This window comes from Panthera pardus, unplaced genomic scaffold, assembly GCF_024362965.1.
Source record: "Panthera pardus isolate Hobbes unplaced genomic scaffold, ASM2436296v1 HiC_scaffold_20, whole genome shotgun sequence".
NCBI lineage: Eukaryota > Metazoa > Chordata > Mammalia > Carnivora > Felidae > Panthera > Panthera pardus.
In genome coordinates, this window is record NW_026526766.1 from 51,868,161 (window position 1) to 51,885,864 (window position 17,704).

At 34.1% G+C, this 17,704-nt stretch overlaps 1 protein-coding gene and 1 pseudogene across 7 annotated transcripts in view; one reads left to right on the forward strand and one right to left on the reverse strand.

Annotated features, from left to right (window-relative positions):
- The window catches only part of LINGO2 (leucine rich repeat and Ig domain containing 2), a 1,147,525-nt gene that overhangs the window by 1,018,212 nt on the left and 111,609 nt on the right, over nucleotides 1–17,704 (reverse strand). The window lies entirely within an intron of this gene.
- Nucleotides 10,546–11,336, forward strand: LOC109252002 (cell division control protein 42 homolog; annotated as a pseudogene).

The window sequence follows — 17,704 nt, forward strand, 5'->3', positions numbered from 1 at the left end:
GTAGAGAAAACCTAAGCTAAAATAATGGTAACTCAGACCAGAGATTTCCCTTCCAGGATGCACAGCAGGAGAACTGAGTCATGTTTTAGAAGGGCTGACAGCAGGTGCTTTGGTGTGAAGTTATTGTGGCATAGCTAAATCTTAATAATCCTGGGTACTGAGAAGGGAATTTGAGATATGCATACTCAGCTATGCCAACTAGGTTATATAAAGGTTACTCAAAGTGTTCTGCATAGCAAGCATCCAAGTTACTCAGTGTATCTGGGATCATAGTGGCACCCTAGAGAAAACAGTTAATATCCCTGAGTCATAAAACCAGAAAGACACTGAGTGTTTGAATAGAGGAAAAATTACAGTGTTAAAATACCTCTTAGTATGCAGCAAAGCAAAATGAATTTATAAGAATCTAGTTGGAACTGAAGCAAGGGTGGTGGTATGGGGAAGAGGGGCAGACAGGAGCCAGAATTTCTTGGTAGCAAGGATGTAGAAGCTGAATTTAACTGTGTAATACAAATTATTTCTAACTTAAGACATAAAATGGTTATGGTCTTAATATGTAATTGTTGCCGCTTTGAAATTGTAAATGAAAAAAATGATGTATAATGGTTTTCTTTGGTCAGATCCCTCCCCACTGTTATCCCTCATACACTCTTAAGTTAACCAATGGCAAAAAATCACATAGCGATTATTAGAACTAACTCCAGTCAATTTGGGAAGTGCAACTTAATTGTCCAACAGTGTACTAAGACAGGGTTCACTGAGCTTTGTGAAGCTCGAAAGAGCCAAGACAATACCATGAAAAAGGAATAATTACTTTTTAGCCATAGAGGTATCATATTACATAATTTTAAATCCTGAGAAAGACGGGATCAGGGAAGAAGTATTGTAAACTATAGTGAGAACACACTATAAAGTATTTGGGTAAGACTAAAAGCGATCAGTTGAAATTTGACAAGGAAGCCAAGAACACTCAATGGAGAAAAGATAGTCTCTTCAATAAATGGTGATGGGAAAACTGGATATTGACCTGCAGAAGGATGAAACTGGAATTCACAAAAATTAACTTGAAAATTGATTAAAGCCTTAAATGTAAGACTTTAAACTGTAAACTTTGACACATACACACACACACACACACACACACACACACACACACACACACAAGAAATCTCCTTGATATTGGTCTTGGCAATGATTTTTTTAATATGATGCCCAAAGCATAGGCAACAAAAGCAAGAATAAACAATTGGGACTACATCAGACTAAACAGCTTCTGCACAACAAAAGAAACAATCAACAAAATGAAAATGAAACCTACAGAATGGGAAACAATATGTGCAAACCATCTATCTGATAAGAGGTTAGTATCTAGAATATAAGAAATTCATTCATGTCAATAGCAAGCAAATAATCCTGTTGAAAATTGGCAGAGGAACGGAGCAGATAGTTTTTTCAAAGAACACATACAAATGGCCAACATGTATGTGAAAAGGTGTTCAATATCACTAATCATCAGGAAAACACAAATCAAAACCAAAATGAGATATTACCTCAAACCTCTTAGGATGTCTATTATTAAAAAGACACAATAGGTGCTAGTGAGGATGTGGAGAAAAGGGAACACTTGTACGCTACTGGTGGGAGTGCAAATTGGTACAGCCACTATGGGAAATAGTATGGAGGTTCCTCAAAAACATTAAAAGTAAAACTACCATATGATCTGAAGGAAATGAAATCACCATCTTAAAGAGCTATCTGTTCTCTGAAGCATTATTCACAATAGTCAAGGCATGAAAACAACCTAAGTTGCCATCAATGAATGAATGAATGGGTAAGGAAAATGTGATACACACATGCACTTTCTCTCTCTGTCTCCGTCTCTGTCTCTCTCTCCTATTATTTAGCCATAAAGATGATCCAGCCATTGGTGCCAACATGGATGGACCTTGAGGGGATTATGCTAAGTGAAAAAAGACAGAGGAAGACAAGCATCATATGATCTGACTTAAATATAGAATCTGGAAAAAACTCAATTCAAAGAAACAGAGAGTAGAATGGTGGTGGTTAGAGAAAAGGTGTTCAAAATGTACAAACTGCCAGTAATAATATGAATGAGTTTGAAGATCTAATGTACAACATGGTGATTACAGTTATCAACATTGTATTATATACTCAAAAGTTACCAAGAAAGCAGATTTTCAAAGTTCTCACTACACACACACACACACACACACACACACACACACACACGCACAAGCGCGCCCATGCACAAAGGTAACTATGTGAGATAATGTATGTTTTAACCTTACTGTGGTAATCATTTCACATTATATACATCTATCAAATCATCACACTGTACATGCTAAATTTATACAATGTTATATGTCACTTATATCCCAATAAAGTTATAAAGCTAAAAAATTAAAAACTAAAAGTAAAATAGTAGTGATAGACTACAAGAGAAGAATATGAACAGTTCTATTCCTGATACTGAATAGACCAGAAGGAAACCAAGGAAGACATAAACTACTGGATATATTCTTAGAACTATTCTACTAAACTGAAAATTCTGGAATTTTTTTAATTGCCTAATTGAAATTTTAACCTGTATTAAAAAAGAATGAATGAGGAAGACTGCTGGTCTTACAGTCTGGATCACAATGCAAGATGCAATTTGTGACATAAATGTTATGAGACTCTTAAAAACAAGTAAACATGCATACAATTTTAAATTTTTGAAATCGAAAAAGAAAGTTAAGTACCTACGTGTCAGAAAACCTTATATATATAATTTAAAAAAAACGAATAGGGGATATGAGTGATTCCATAATCAAGGAATTCAAGAAAGAAAGTATAAATGCAAAAGTAAATCAGGGTGCATTGAAGTGAAAACCCATAAGGGCTAATGAGCAATATTTTCAAAGAAAAACAAAGGGACATTTAATCAAGGAAAATAAGAGTGACACAAATATTTAGTGATGTTTTTATAAGCCCCAAGAAATTTATAAGCCCAGAATGAAGTGAGCTTTCTGAAAATTGCTATGGAGAGCTAACATGGGGCTTTAAAAGCTATTTCTAGCATAAGAATATTGTTTAGGGCAACATGGCATAACATTAACATAGGTGGAAGGAAAGTTTGAATTTAAAAATATTCCATTTGCTCTTTGTATTTCTCCATAAAACTGAAAAAGTTTAAGATAGCAAACAAAGCTTTTATGCATTCTATTCTTCCTGACCAAACTGATAGAAAAATAATAACAAAGTAATTAACCACTGCAAATGAATCCTGCTCTCCATGAGCCTAGTTAGACTCACAAGGAAAACAAAAACAAATAAACTAATTACTTTAGTAACATTCAATGATAATACACAAGATACTTATAAACTGATAATTTTGAGATTGATGCCCACTGGATTCTTAAAGTGAATAATTAACAATGTATTCAATAGGTAAAGCCACAAAAACTAAAAGCCAATATAGAACCACTAAAATAAAGTAACACAAACCTTATCACTTTATGCTTTTTAGAGCAGGCTTATGATGTTTATGTAATTATGTGTTGATTAAACCAAAGCATTTGACATATTTTTCCTATGTTCATTAATGATGAAAGCAGACTGAATTTTATCACATTTTAATGAAATTTTAGTAACTGTACACAAATTGCAGCAAACTGTATGTAAAAACAAAACAAAACAAAAACAAAAAACAAAAAAACAACCCTCATTATACTAGTTAATGTTTCCATTCCATCCTAATGGATAGTCCTTATCTGATCAGTAGAAATTTATGAAAGATAACTCAGTTACTGGATTTCAAAATCAGGATTCAGATGCCCCTTGGCAACTTATAATGAGTAGAAATCAACACAACGTTAATAGTACATAGATGGATGTATAAGTTTTTTACTTGGTTTCAAGAATGGAAGTTCAATTATAGTATGAGCAAAATCTGGACATTATAGCTTACATATAAAACCAAGATATCAATTTTTTTTTCTTTTCACCATAAATTAAATGTAAACCAACAAGATAATACAACTTTTTGTTAAGTGATAGCACCATTATAAAACATTTCTAGAACAAAAAGAATGCCATTGTTCACTGTTCTTGATTATTGTCACACTACAATATTATATGTATATAGAATATACATATTATATGTATATGTCACACTACAATATTATATGTATATAGAATATGTATATAGAATATTACATTCAGTGGTGAGGAGATATTATAGAAAAGATTTGCTTATGCTTAGAAATGAAAGGCCAGAATGGTAAGGGGCATATATACCATATTACATGAAGAAGCTGTTCCATTAAGTGAAGAAATAAGAGTTTAAGTGGGCAGATAGTTCATATCTATCTATTAAGGTTTTCTTCTCTTGCTCCAGGAAATAAAAAATGGGCATACAGATTATAAGGTGTATTTTATCTTACAATAAAGAGTAATATTCTAATAAAAACTATCTCATGATGGAGTAAACTTTCTCTAACACTGTATTTCCTTTCACTAGGACATAATTTATCAAAAAAAAAAGATATCAATTAGAAAACAAAGTATTCTAGTCCATTTGATTTTATAAAACATTCTATTACAGAGAATTTCAGAATATTTATTGTAAATATACTATTCTCCCCTTCAAGAGCAGAAGATTGTATGCAGTTCCCCACAGAATGAAACTCTTTTTACAAGGCACCTTTCTCAGAACTATTAACTTGTAAATATAGTTTGGGAAAAACAGCAAGGATTTTTATGGAAGAAATATTTTAAGAGGGAGATTGCAATAGATTCTGAAGTTATTTCCAATTGTAATATTTTTTATTATTCTTTATTTCATGGGTCAAATAATTTATTTTTATACTATTATTTTATTTTAATTTTATACACATTATTTTTATTTAAATTCCAGTTAGTTAATATACAGTGTAATATTAGTTCCAGGTATACAATATAGTGATTCAATACTTCCATACAACACCTGGTGCTCATCACAAGTGCCTACCTTAATCCCCATCACCTACTTTTTACCCATCTCCCAACCACCTCCCTTCTGGTAACCTTCAGTTTGTTCTCTATAGGTAAGAGTCTGCTTCTTGGTTTGCCTCTCTCTCTTTTTTTCCCTTTGCTCATTTGTTTTGTTTCTTAAATTCCACATATGAGTGAAATCATATGGTATTTCTCTGACTTATTTTGCCTAGCATCATGCTCTAGCTCCATCCATGTTGTGGCAAATGGCAAGATTTCATTCTTTTTTATGACTGAGTAATATGCCATTGTGTATATTTATACTGCTTCTTTTTTATCCATTCATCAGTTGATGGACAGTTGAGCTGTTTCCATAATTTGGCTAGTGTAGATAATATTGCTATAAACTATGGGGTGTATGTATCCCTTTGAATTAATATTTTTTTTATTCTTTGGGTAAAAATCTAGTAGTGTAATTTCTGGATCATAGGGTAATTCTATTTTAACTTTCTGAGGAACTTCCATACTGTTTTCCAGAGTGGCTGCACCAGTTTGCATTCCCATCAACAGTGCAATACGGTTCCTCTTTCTCTGCATCTTCACCAACACTTGTTTTTTCTTGTGTTGCTGATTTTATCCATTCTGACAGGTGTGAGGGGGTATCTCATCATGACTTTGATTTTCATTTACCTGATGATGAGTGATGTTGAGCATCTTTTCATGTCTATTGGCCATCTGGATGTCTACTTGGAAAATGTCTTTTCATGTCTTCTGTTCATTTTTTTAAATGGATTATTTGGGGGTTTTTTGTGTTTTATAAGTTTTTTGTGTTTTAAGTTTTATAAGTTCTCTATATATTCTATTTTTAATAGGTAGTCAATACCACAAATCATTAGGCATCAAGATACTCAAATTTGTGTAATGGGATTTGTATCATCAGAGTTTGAGAACTCTAAAATAGCCAGGATAGTTAGTGCTAAATACATGAGACAAAACATAAAACGCAAAAATCGGTCATAGTTTACATTCACTGATTATTCACTCCGTACCCAGTACTTTAGTATTTATATACATTATATATTACACATACTCTCTATGTAGATGTTATTTCACTTAGTGTTCAAAGTAGCTCCTATTAGCCTCCTAATAGGATTTGAGATGAAGAAACTGAAGCTTAAACAAATTAGATAACTTTCTCAAGATCATAGCCAACAAGCAGTGAGGATGGATTGAAAACACATTTTTAACCACTGCACACTGCTTACTAGATCTTGAGGCTCTGTTTCCTCATTGAGGAAGAAAATCAATGGAATCAAGTGAAACGCCAGTTTAGAAAAAAACATGATGCCTCAAAAACTTCAATTTGGAGACAAACCATGTGATAGCCTCAGCCCTTCTTCCTCCACCCACTCTCACAGGTGGCAGTGGTAATGAGAATGGTTCACAAAGAAAGGGACGGTGGAGCTAATCAGTGGGGTCAAACTCCTCAGGAAGATGGCTGATGGCTGTGATCAGGTCTGATGCCTAAGAGAAAGAACAAAGCAGAAAGTGCTAGAGAACAACTGGGAATCAGGTAGCCTTGAAGGAAATGTGGTTCTTAGAGAAAACTCATGTGAAATCTTTAAAGGAGAATAGGATCTTGTCAAGAATGTGAAAATTGGCAATTTCCTAAATTTTCATTCCTGTAACAGTTTGCATCAAAATCAAATAAGACCATTTTTTATACGAATGTTTATTATTTATACTTAGAGGAGCAAAGACATAGAAAATATACACAGTATATAAACACTTACAATTATATAGTACAAAAACACAATAGTCACATCACACTTAACATTTCCCTTAAAAACAAAAATGACTTTTCGGGATATCTATGCTTAGAGAGAGTTGTATATACAATTATTGCTGATTATTAACTGCTCTTTGTAATATTTTTGACAAATTTATAAAAAAGTAGGATAAATGGAAATTGTAAAATAATTGTAAACAAAACATTTTAGTTGCTGACAAAAATAAACAGGCTGGGGATGCCTGGGTCACTCAGTCAGTGAAGGGTCTAACTCTTCATTTTGGCTCAAGTCATGATTTCATGATTTGTGAGACTGAGCCTTGTGTTGGGCTCTGTGCTGCTAGCACAGAAATTCCTTGGGATTCTCTCTCTCCCCATCTCTCTGCCTCTCCCACACTCATACGCTTGTGCATAAATAAATAAATAAATAAATAGGCTTACTTATGTAAGCTAAGTACTGAGGTAGAAGTTTCATGCTATGAAAAATTAGTCCTATTTACAGTTTTACTTAATAGTTCTTTTCAAATGATATGTATTTGAGAGATGGATAATAGCACTTATCATAACACTGGAAATATTGTAAGTGCACATGTCCTGCGTAGCAGAATAATTGCCTTCTATTTACTATGTGCAAGTATATATCCAAAATATCAGTTGATTTATGCTCACTAATGATTCTTATTTGTGTATGATTAAGGAGGGCTGAAGTTATGATTTTGATGAAAATTATTGCTTGCCTAAAATGGTAAGCCAAAAGTTAATTCATAATTTCCTGTTACAAAGGATTATTTATTATTCTTGTATTATCAATGGCTTCTAAAATCCTATACTCTTAAAGTGATTAAAATCATGGACCTTGGAACCATATTGCTTCACCTTAAAACTCTGTACCTCCATGCAATAGCTGAGTTGATGTCACTCTGTAAGTTGAGTAAACTTGGGCAACTTAGTTCAGTTTCCTTATGGGTAAAATGAAGATTGTAATAGAAACAACACATTAAGTTAGACGAAAACCACACGAGTTCATAATTGTAAAGTGCCAAGAGCACAAGTCTTGACCTGTCACCATGAATTTGTCTTCTGAATTCTTGATCCGCATAATAGAATGGAAACATACATTAATCCACTGATTATTTACATACATATAAACAGAGACTGACAGCAAATGGACATACAGAATCTTTTGGGGATGATGGAAATGTTCACAAACTATATTATGGTTATGGCTGCACAATCAGTACATTTACTAAAAGCATTGGATTATATACTTAAGACAGGTCAGTTCTGTGGTATATAAATTATACCCCAATGAAACTATTTAAAATGTGTGTGTGTAGGAGTGCCTGGGTGGCTCAGTCAGTTATGCGTCCAACTTTGGCTCAGGTCATGATCTTGCAGTTCAGTTCATGGGTTCGAGCCCCGCCTGGGTAGGGCTCTGGGCTGACAGCTCAGAGCCTGGAGCCTACTTCAGATTCTGTGTTTCCCTCTCTCTCTGCCCCTCCCATACTTGCAATCTGTCTTTCTCTCTCAAAATAAATAAACATTAAAAAAATTTTAATGTGTATATGGATGTATGTGTGTGTGTGTGTGTGTGTGTGTGTGTGTGTATATATGTATGTATATAAAATTAAGAAAAGGGTATGTGTGCATATATATATATATATATATATGCACACATGTTTATAAATATGGTGGAAATAAACACAAGGAAAGTTTTATTTGCTAAGAAAAATTCAATATTAGAAATAAATCAATATTAAATTCAAAATTAAATACATCAGAGTAGTTATCTGCCTTACACTTGTTGAGTACCTATTATGTGCTAAGTATTTGGGGATATAAAGATAACAGGGCACCTTTCATTGCTCTTTGTTTAAGGCAAGAGAAGGCAAACTAAGGTCACAGGACAAATTCAACCAGCCATTTTTGTCTTATGAACTAAAAATCATTTCACAATTTTAAATGGCAAAAAAAAATAAAGAATATTTTGTAACATACACAAGTTGCATGAAATTCACATTTAAGTGTCAATAAATAGTGTTTTATTGGAACACAACCACACTCATCATTTATGTATTGTCTATGGTTGCTTTCAAGTTATAATGGCACAGTTCGGGAGTTGCAACAGAGATTGTATGTCCAACATACTCTAAAATATTTACTATTCCGTCCTTAAAAGAAAATAGCTGCCAGTCCTTGTTCTAAAATGGAGAACAGAGACAGAAATAATTTGTGGTTAATCTCATTGGCTTTAATTTTTACTATTGAGAGCCTTTCTAAAACCCATTAGTCTGAGTTTTCTCCTAGTACACCAAAAACAACCCTTTGACAAGTTGAACACTACAGTGCCCTGGCCACTTTTGACTATTTGAGATTTCCATATTTTAAATTTGAATAGCCTATTCTCAGTACGAGAAAGGCCTGTAACTATGAAAACAACTATTCAGAAAACACCCAAAGACTATAATGGCTACATTTTATATCTTGGATTGTCACAATAATTTTCCTTTAAAAATAAATCCTTAATTTTTTTGTTTAAAAAAAAACTTAGAAGATAGCCATTCAAGTTACTATTAATCAACTATTCCATGAAAGATAAAGAACATTTTAGAGTGCAAGTAGCCTTATATTCTAACAAAGATGCATTCACAAATCTGGGGAACAACTTGACAGTCTTAAAAAATATCTTATTTGATAAATATATACATTTTAATCAACATGTAAGTTCTTTTCAATCAACAATGGGGCAACAGATTAAATATTATCATAAACATCTAGTGAAATTCTCATCTACTGATACAAGGTTGAAGCTCACACTTAATATGTGCACCTTTTAATAAAATTATATTTTAGGGGTGCCTGGGTGGCTCAGTCAGTTGTTCATTTGACTCTTGGTTTCAGCTCAGGTTATGATTTCACAGTTTGTGGGTTCGATACCCTCATCGGGCTCTGCACTCATGGTGCAGAGCCAGCTTGGGATTCTCTCTCCCTTTATCTGCCCCTCCCCTGCTTGAGCTCTATTTCTCTCTTTCAAAATAAATAAGTAAACATTAAAAAATTATATTTTATATAAAATACAACAAATTCAAACTAACTCATAAAAAGTATCTTAGTGACATTAATTTCCATAATTAATTATCCTTCTTCTGGCTCCTTTTTCTCAACTAATTTATTCATTTAGTATCAAAATTTCATCCTGTTATAATATACAATGCATCTATCAGCAATATTCCAGCAAACTTCTTGAAAAGCCTGAGGAGTAGAGAAGGCATTTCCATAGATTTACAAGCATGAGGCAAAGATGTATCAGATTTCAACATTTTGTATATTTGTTTTTCATTAAACATATATAATTAAACATATTCTTGATTTTTTATTACTTTCAAACTACATTGTGATACTCATAAAAATTCATAATCTGAAATGTTTCTTAAAATTAGCCCAAGATACCTGAAATTGTATCTTCATTTTCAGAAAGTGTATTCCCAATTTTAAACAATATTCATAATTGTAATTTAGGTGGCTTAATTCTGAAAAGGCAATTGCAGAATTTAGGCTATTCACTCATTACATTCAATTTTAACAGTATCAATAATAAACAAAATAAAGTCAAAGGCACATACAAAAATTCTGAACCACTTAATCAAAAAGTTAATTCATAATTGCCTGTTAGAAAAGATTATTTATTATTCTTCTAAGTATTATCAATGGCTTCTAAAATCCTATACTCTTAAAGTGATTAATGGGAGCTCCGGGGGAGAAGCTGAGGTCATCATTCAATTTGAAATATTTGAAGTGGATACAAAACTGTTTCACCAATGGAGACAATTAAGTGTGTTGTTGTGGGCAATGGTGCCGTTGGTGAAACATGTCTCCTGATAGCCTACACAACAAATAAATTTCCATCGGAGTATGTACCAATTGTCTTTGGCAACTATGCAGTCACAGTTATGATTGGTGGACAGCCATATACTCTTGGACTTTTTGATACTGCAGGGCAAGAAGATTATGACAGATTACGACCGCTGAGTTATCCACAAACCGATGTATTTCTAGTCTGTTTTTCAGTGGTCTCTCCATTCTCATTTGGAAATGTAAAGGAGAAGTGGGTGCCTGAGGTAACTCACCACTGTCCACAGACTCCTTTCTTGCTTGTTGGGACCTGAATTGATCTTCGAGATGACCCCTCTACGATTGAGAAACTTGCCAAGAACAAAGAGAAGCCTGTCACTCCAAAGACTGCTGAAAAGCTGCCCCGTGGCCTGAAGGTGGTCAAGTATGTGGAGTGTTCTGCACTCACACAGAAAGGCCTAACGGATGTTTTTGACGAAGCAATATTGGCTGCCCTGGAGCCTCCAGTGCCGAAGAAGACCCGAGGTGTGTGCTGCTATGAACATCTCCAGAGCCCTTTCCGCACAGCTGGTGTCAGCATCATACTAAAAGCAATGTAAATCAAACTAAAGATTGAAAATTAAAATTCGTTTTTGCAATAATGACAAATGCCCTGCACCTACCCACATGCACTAGTGTGAGACAAGGCCCATAGGTATGGTCCCCTTCCTCCCTTCAGTACTGGTTAATTTCAGTAATTGTGTATTGTCAGAAAAATGATTAGTATTAGTTTTTGTTTTGTTGTTACAATTTGTTTTTTGTTTTATTTTGTGGTTTTTTTTTGTCAAAAAGCAAGGCATGCTTGTGATGACTCTGTAACAGACTAACTTGGGTTGTTGGGGCTGCTTCCAGGGCTCCATCCACTCTGGAGAATAATATGGGACACTTAAGGGTTTGATTTTGTTTTTGTTTTTTGGTTTTGTTTTTATTTATCTTTCTTTTTTGGGGGAGGAACTGTGTGTGGGGTTTGTTTTTATTTAGTCATGTTTTTTAAAGTCAGTAACCATTGGACAGCCCTTAAGGGAGGAGGATGGACTGATTCCACATTCCATTTCCTAGAACTAGTTTAGAACATTTGTTCTTAGGAAGGAGTTAGTAAATGCCTCATTTAATAACATACTCCTTTTTGAAAGCTGCCTTTTCCCTCCACCCTTGAGTAGGTCCAGTACTTGATGAAATCATGAAAGCGGGTGGAACCTGTCTTGCCCCTCATCTTTTCTAGGATGCACTCCATATGTGACTGTGACTTTCAAGGAAATTTGTTTGCCATTTGCTTATTTTTTTTGAAGTTAATTTCTAACTTCTTTTACTGATAAATGAAGAAAAGTATTGCACCTTTTGAAATACACCAAATGGATTGAGTAGATAATTAAACATTTTTTCCCCATCAAAAAAAAAAAAAAGCGATTAATGGGAAAAACCATGAACCAAACTGTAACTGTCTTCCTATACAGAATAATAAAGGATATCTCAGATTTACCTGCCATAATACTCAATTTTATAAATATTCTTTGATCATTCTTTCATGAAGAAAGGCATGATTTGTCAAAATACATCTAAGATACCTATGGATATACTGGTGTAGGAAGGATACATTTTGGAATAACATAACTTAGAAATTTCTTAAAATCTCTGCTCAAATTCTATTTTATTTTTCTTTGGAATTCTTCCTCTTCAAAGGCTTAAATCCAGAAAAAGATCCATCCCGTTAATAGCTTCATTCCTATTGTTTTATTTCCAATGCAATTAAATATCAGCCACATTGACATCATCTCTTAAGAAGAATTAGCAAAGGAGTAAATTGAAACTCCTGGTGTTTTAAGTGGGAGAAGGAGCACTACAGTTGTAGTCACAGGAGGGACAAAGGCCATAAAAGGCAATGAGTTAGAGGAGGGTGCCCAGAAGCAAGAAACGGAGCCAAAATGGCACTCTAGTGTTGGCCAATGAGACAGCTTCTACTGTTAAAGTCTCTCATTCAGGCAGTGGTGATAGTACCTGTCCTCCATGCCACATGAACTTGAAACAATATTCCTCAAAAGAACTGTATGCTAGGTATATACTGCACTAAGTACATTTTAGTTACAAAATAACATAGTATTATTGCCCCCCATTATACAAATGATAAAAATGAGGCCCAGAAATACTCAGAAACTTGCCCTGTGGTCACACAATGTAAGGAGCCGCACTAGGATTCTAATCCCAGCAACCTAAATTTAGCATGGCAGGTAAGGATATGGACTCTGCATTGGGTTTGAATCTTGACTTAGCCACTTGTTTGTGACCTTGGCCAAGTTTCTTAACCTTTCTGTGACTGTTTCTTTAAGAGTAAAATGAGAATAATAATAGGTAACATTCATAAGTGTTCTGAGTAACACTTGACACTTAGTAAGTACAATATAAATGCTGGATTATTATTTTAAGAGAGAGTAAAGGAAGCAAATATGAGACTCTGTATGTAGCTTATGTTCTTAATGACTACTGCCACTCTCACCCTACTTTGGATGTTGATCCACCTGCCAATGTCTGATGTTACCACATATTCAAAGTATTTATTGCCGTGTGCTACTTTGAAATATGAAAGTATTGCAAACAGGCCAACAAATTGTTTCAAATAGTTTTACCTAATTGTTTTTTTTTAAGTAGTTATCAAATGTGCACATATATATGCTGGTACTATTTGGGTTAAATAATTATGATAAATGGGAAAAAAAGAGGTGAAATTAGAGTTGCACTGGTAGCAAATTGACTCTACATGGTTATATTAATCTATGCTTAAATAAAAATATGGACATCATGAAGGAACATTTACCCTACTTTATCTTTATATATATACATTTTTTAATGTTTATTATTTTTGAGAGAGAGCAGAGCATGAGTGGGGGAGGGGGAGAGGGAGAGGAGACACAGAATCTGAAATAGGCTCCAGTCTCCAGGCTGTGAGCTGTCAGCACAGAGTCCAAAGCAGGGCTTGAACTCATGAGCTGTGAGATCATGACCTGAGCTGAAGTAGGATGCTAAATGACTGAGCCACCCAGGTGCCCCATACCCTACTTTAAATCTATGCCCTTAAACTGTTTTGTGTGTTCTGCCTTGCAAGGTATTACTTGATCAGAATATGCCCTGTAGTTACATAGCTAATTATCTCAATACAGCATAGAACAATGAGATCTGGTACAACCTAAAATATGCTACCACAAATCAAGGAAATTAGTTGTGGAAGCAATATTATCTGTAGCTAATTCATTAAACATTTAACCAATATTTAATGCTTGTTGCACTAAATTAAAAACAATAAAGACATTCTGAATTGAACCTAACTGTGAATCCAAGTTGAAAGACATTACAATTTTAGTAATACCTTAGTTATTTTAGGTATACCTTAGTCTTTTAGTTATACCTTAGCAAAACACAACCTGAAGTATAAAAATGGAAATAGAATATAAATTAATAGAAAAAACTGTGAAAAAATTGTCACGGTTTTTCTTGAGTAAGGCTTATGAAAGGAAAGGAAAATTCAGGTGTTGACATGCCATCAAAAACAAAATGTATGGGGAAACATATCAACCTGTCATAGCATACTTACTTCCTAAAAAAAAGTGCTAACCTAGCCTTATGAAGCCTGGACAGAAAACTAAGTAACAGAAGACAAACGGCTACTATCAAATCTCAAAGAATGGGAACTAAGAGTTAAGGCAGACTCCATGTTGGAAAGGCATCTAAAATCTGAAAATCCCAATCATCCTTTTTTATGGGATAGAATTCTCTTTCATAGGAGAGAGTTAAGTTTGCAAGGAACAGAGGGATCACATGTGAGGAATCCTTTAGTATTCCCTGCCTCCTCAGCAATATTTAGAAAGTAGGGAAGGAAAGATAAAGATTGGAAAAGGATTAGCAGTTAGAAAATGGAGGGAAAAACCATGAGGCAGGAAGAACAGAGCAAGTATTCCATAGGCAGAGTGGTTTTCATTTAGATGGGGCTGAAGGGATTGAAATTAAAGCCACCAAATGAAAATCTGAACTGATTTGTCACTTGTTTAGAAAATGAAGGTTAGCATCCAGAGTGGCATGAGTAACCACACCGGTAATAAAAATTGTATATTTCATGTTTATAAATTAGAAAATGAAATTCTTAATCAAGTCTGAAAAGGTTCTTAACAAATGTCTCTGCCCATTGACTTGGATAAATTTTGTGTAACTGTCATTGACACGGATTATTAGTCAGCTTCAAAACTGTTCACCTGAACATGATATTTTCCCCAATATCCTAAGCATCAGTCCTCAAAACTTGGTTCACTACTGTACATTTGGATATAGGTACACTATGTGCCAATTAAGTTGCTTGTCAAGTCAAAATTACAATTAACCTTTCGTTAAATTTATAGCAGTCTTCTACTTTGAAAGTTATCGAGTCACAGAGATCAAAGTAGACATATGGCTTCTGTGATCCAGACTGACAAAGAGCAATTTGTTACATTATCCTGAAGAATGCTCCATTGACCACCTACCTCACAATTCCCTATGGTATCTAGAAAGATCTTCAAATTCCTAGTTCCAGGCTGGGCTTCTTAAATTATGATTAAAAGGCCTACAAAACTGCACTAAATGCTTTACAGTCATTATTTCATTGAATCATTATATCACACCTATCAAGTAGGAAGCACTACCCTAAACCTCATTTTACAGATGACTCTGTTTACAAAATTATACAGCCAGGGTTCAGTCCAGATTCCAGAGTTGGACTCCACAATCCAACTACTAAACCACTGCATTATTCTGTCTTTACTGATTAATTCCAGTATAGACACAGGACCATCTGTTTTGACAACATAAAAATGCAATGATAGATGTGTTAGACAAGCATCACAGGGATTCTTTCTTGCCTTTTATCATTCCTTCCTACTCTTGGAATATTAAAAATAAAGCCAAGGACAAATGGTGAGCAGTGGTGGGGGGGGAGGATCTTTACTTAGTTCTCTCCTGAATTAATCACCTAATATGCATAAACAAAAAGCAAGTAATGAGAACTCATAGATCAAAGGGGAAAATATCTGATAAAAGAAATATGGCTTCTCTATATAATAGTTTGGTTTTTTTACTGATTCCTATTAAGTACAGAAAATTGCAGAAATTACAATATTTATATCTAAAATATCCTTCATATCAGATATTACAAACATGAAACACTGATAGATTATTTTTCTATACTAGTTTACCTAAAATTGGTAAAAATGATGTGTTCTATTCTGAAGAGGAGAAGCCTATGGAAAATGCTTCCAAAATAATGATCACACATTAATTTGGTTACATTGAAATCCTTGACTGCTTCAATGCATATAGGTCTTGTCCAGAACATATAAACACTAGCAAAGAAGCAAAGTATGCCTATCAAAATATAAGATCATGTGGGTCTATCATCAAAGATCCCTGTATCCTAGTAAATACAAAAAGGAGAATTCAAAGTAACAGAAGATAAAGAGAAAAGAACAAGCATGTGCTGAACAAATAATTCAACTATGAGTAATAATTATATTGTATGCTTACATATTTTATATAAAAAAAGAAAAGCCAGAGTTTATTAAGTTCTTTCTGTGTTCCAAGCATTACAGTAACCGCCACAAACATTACCACATTTTCCCCTCACAAAAATTTTCTGAAATATGTATGAACAGTCACAACTTACAGAAGAATAACTAAGAAATTCTGATAGGTTAAGTAGCTTGCCCCAAGTCATGCTGTTTTAAACTGCCATGGCTGGCATGGAAATCCAGCTTTATGGACTCAAAATTTTATACTGCAAAGTAAAAATGGCTTCAAATTATTCTAACCAATGATTGTGTCAGATTAGTTTGAAAGGAGTTGTACCAGATTTGACATAAACGCCCAGGTACAAATGATACACTGGCTGAAAGTCACCTGTGAACATCATTTCCATCACTTTCCTGGACTGAAATCAGAGGATTAGCAAGATCCTGACATTCTCATCCCAAACAGTCATCTGCCTTCAGATACCTGCAGCACACTGTCTCTAGGAGATTTCTTAGTTATATTAACTCACCGTAAGAAGCCTCAGGGCAAATATTATGATAAGTGTTTTACCTGATACCTTGGCGCTTTATTTTAATCTCTAGGAACTTTATCAACTTTACTCTGGGACAGTCTTTACTCTGGGAACGTGTTCCTTACACTCTTGCCGAATTCAAGTAGGAAAGAACATTCAGTAATTTGATTTGAATCCTCTACTGTAACATAGTTGCATAATTACATAATTACAATTAATAATGAACTTTTGTTTTTTAAACATATTTTTGAAGAAAAGATTTAGATGATCCAACTCATGTTAAAGGGATTGTTCAAAAATAAAATCCAGATTGTGCAGCTACACAGTGATTGGAATTTTAAAAGAAAAATGCAAAACACGGTTAGCATCCTATCCTTATTTATTTTCATGGGGAAAAATCAGGCAATGAAGTGCTGTGATAATCAGCTAATCAAAGGAGAACAAGAACACTTTGGTTCTGTGTTCCTATTAAGACATGTGACTATCCTGATTGATTGTTTTGAGTAGAGAGAAGGGGAAACCTTTCTTAATGGTTGATTGCATTATATACTATTCTGACCTCCTACCTGTGCAGTTTTCCATTTTGGAGGTTAGAAGTAGAATAGAATACAATCAAGTCATTAGGATAGTCTTGCCCTTCACTGTCTGTTCAAATCAATCACTTTAGAGAATGAGATTGCAGTAAATACAGAACTGTGACATCTTTCATGAATTGATACAGAATGTGATCCTTAGCTACACATAAACTCCTTTAGACCTCATATCCAGCATGCCTTGCTAAAGCATCCTTCTCTGACCTTCTTGAAGTCAAATCCCACTTTCAAGAGCATATCTCTCAATTGTAAACCTACCAAAATTTAAATTTATCATTTATTTATGTGATTATTTAATTAGTGTCTGATTCTCTCATTAAATTATAGGTTCCTTGAGAACTACCAAATGTCCTCAATTCCAGGGTAACTGCCACATAAGAAGCACTCAATGTATGCAGT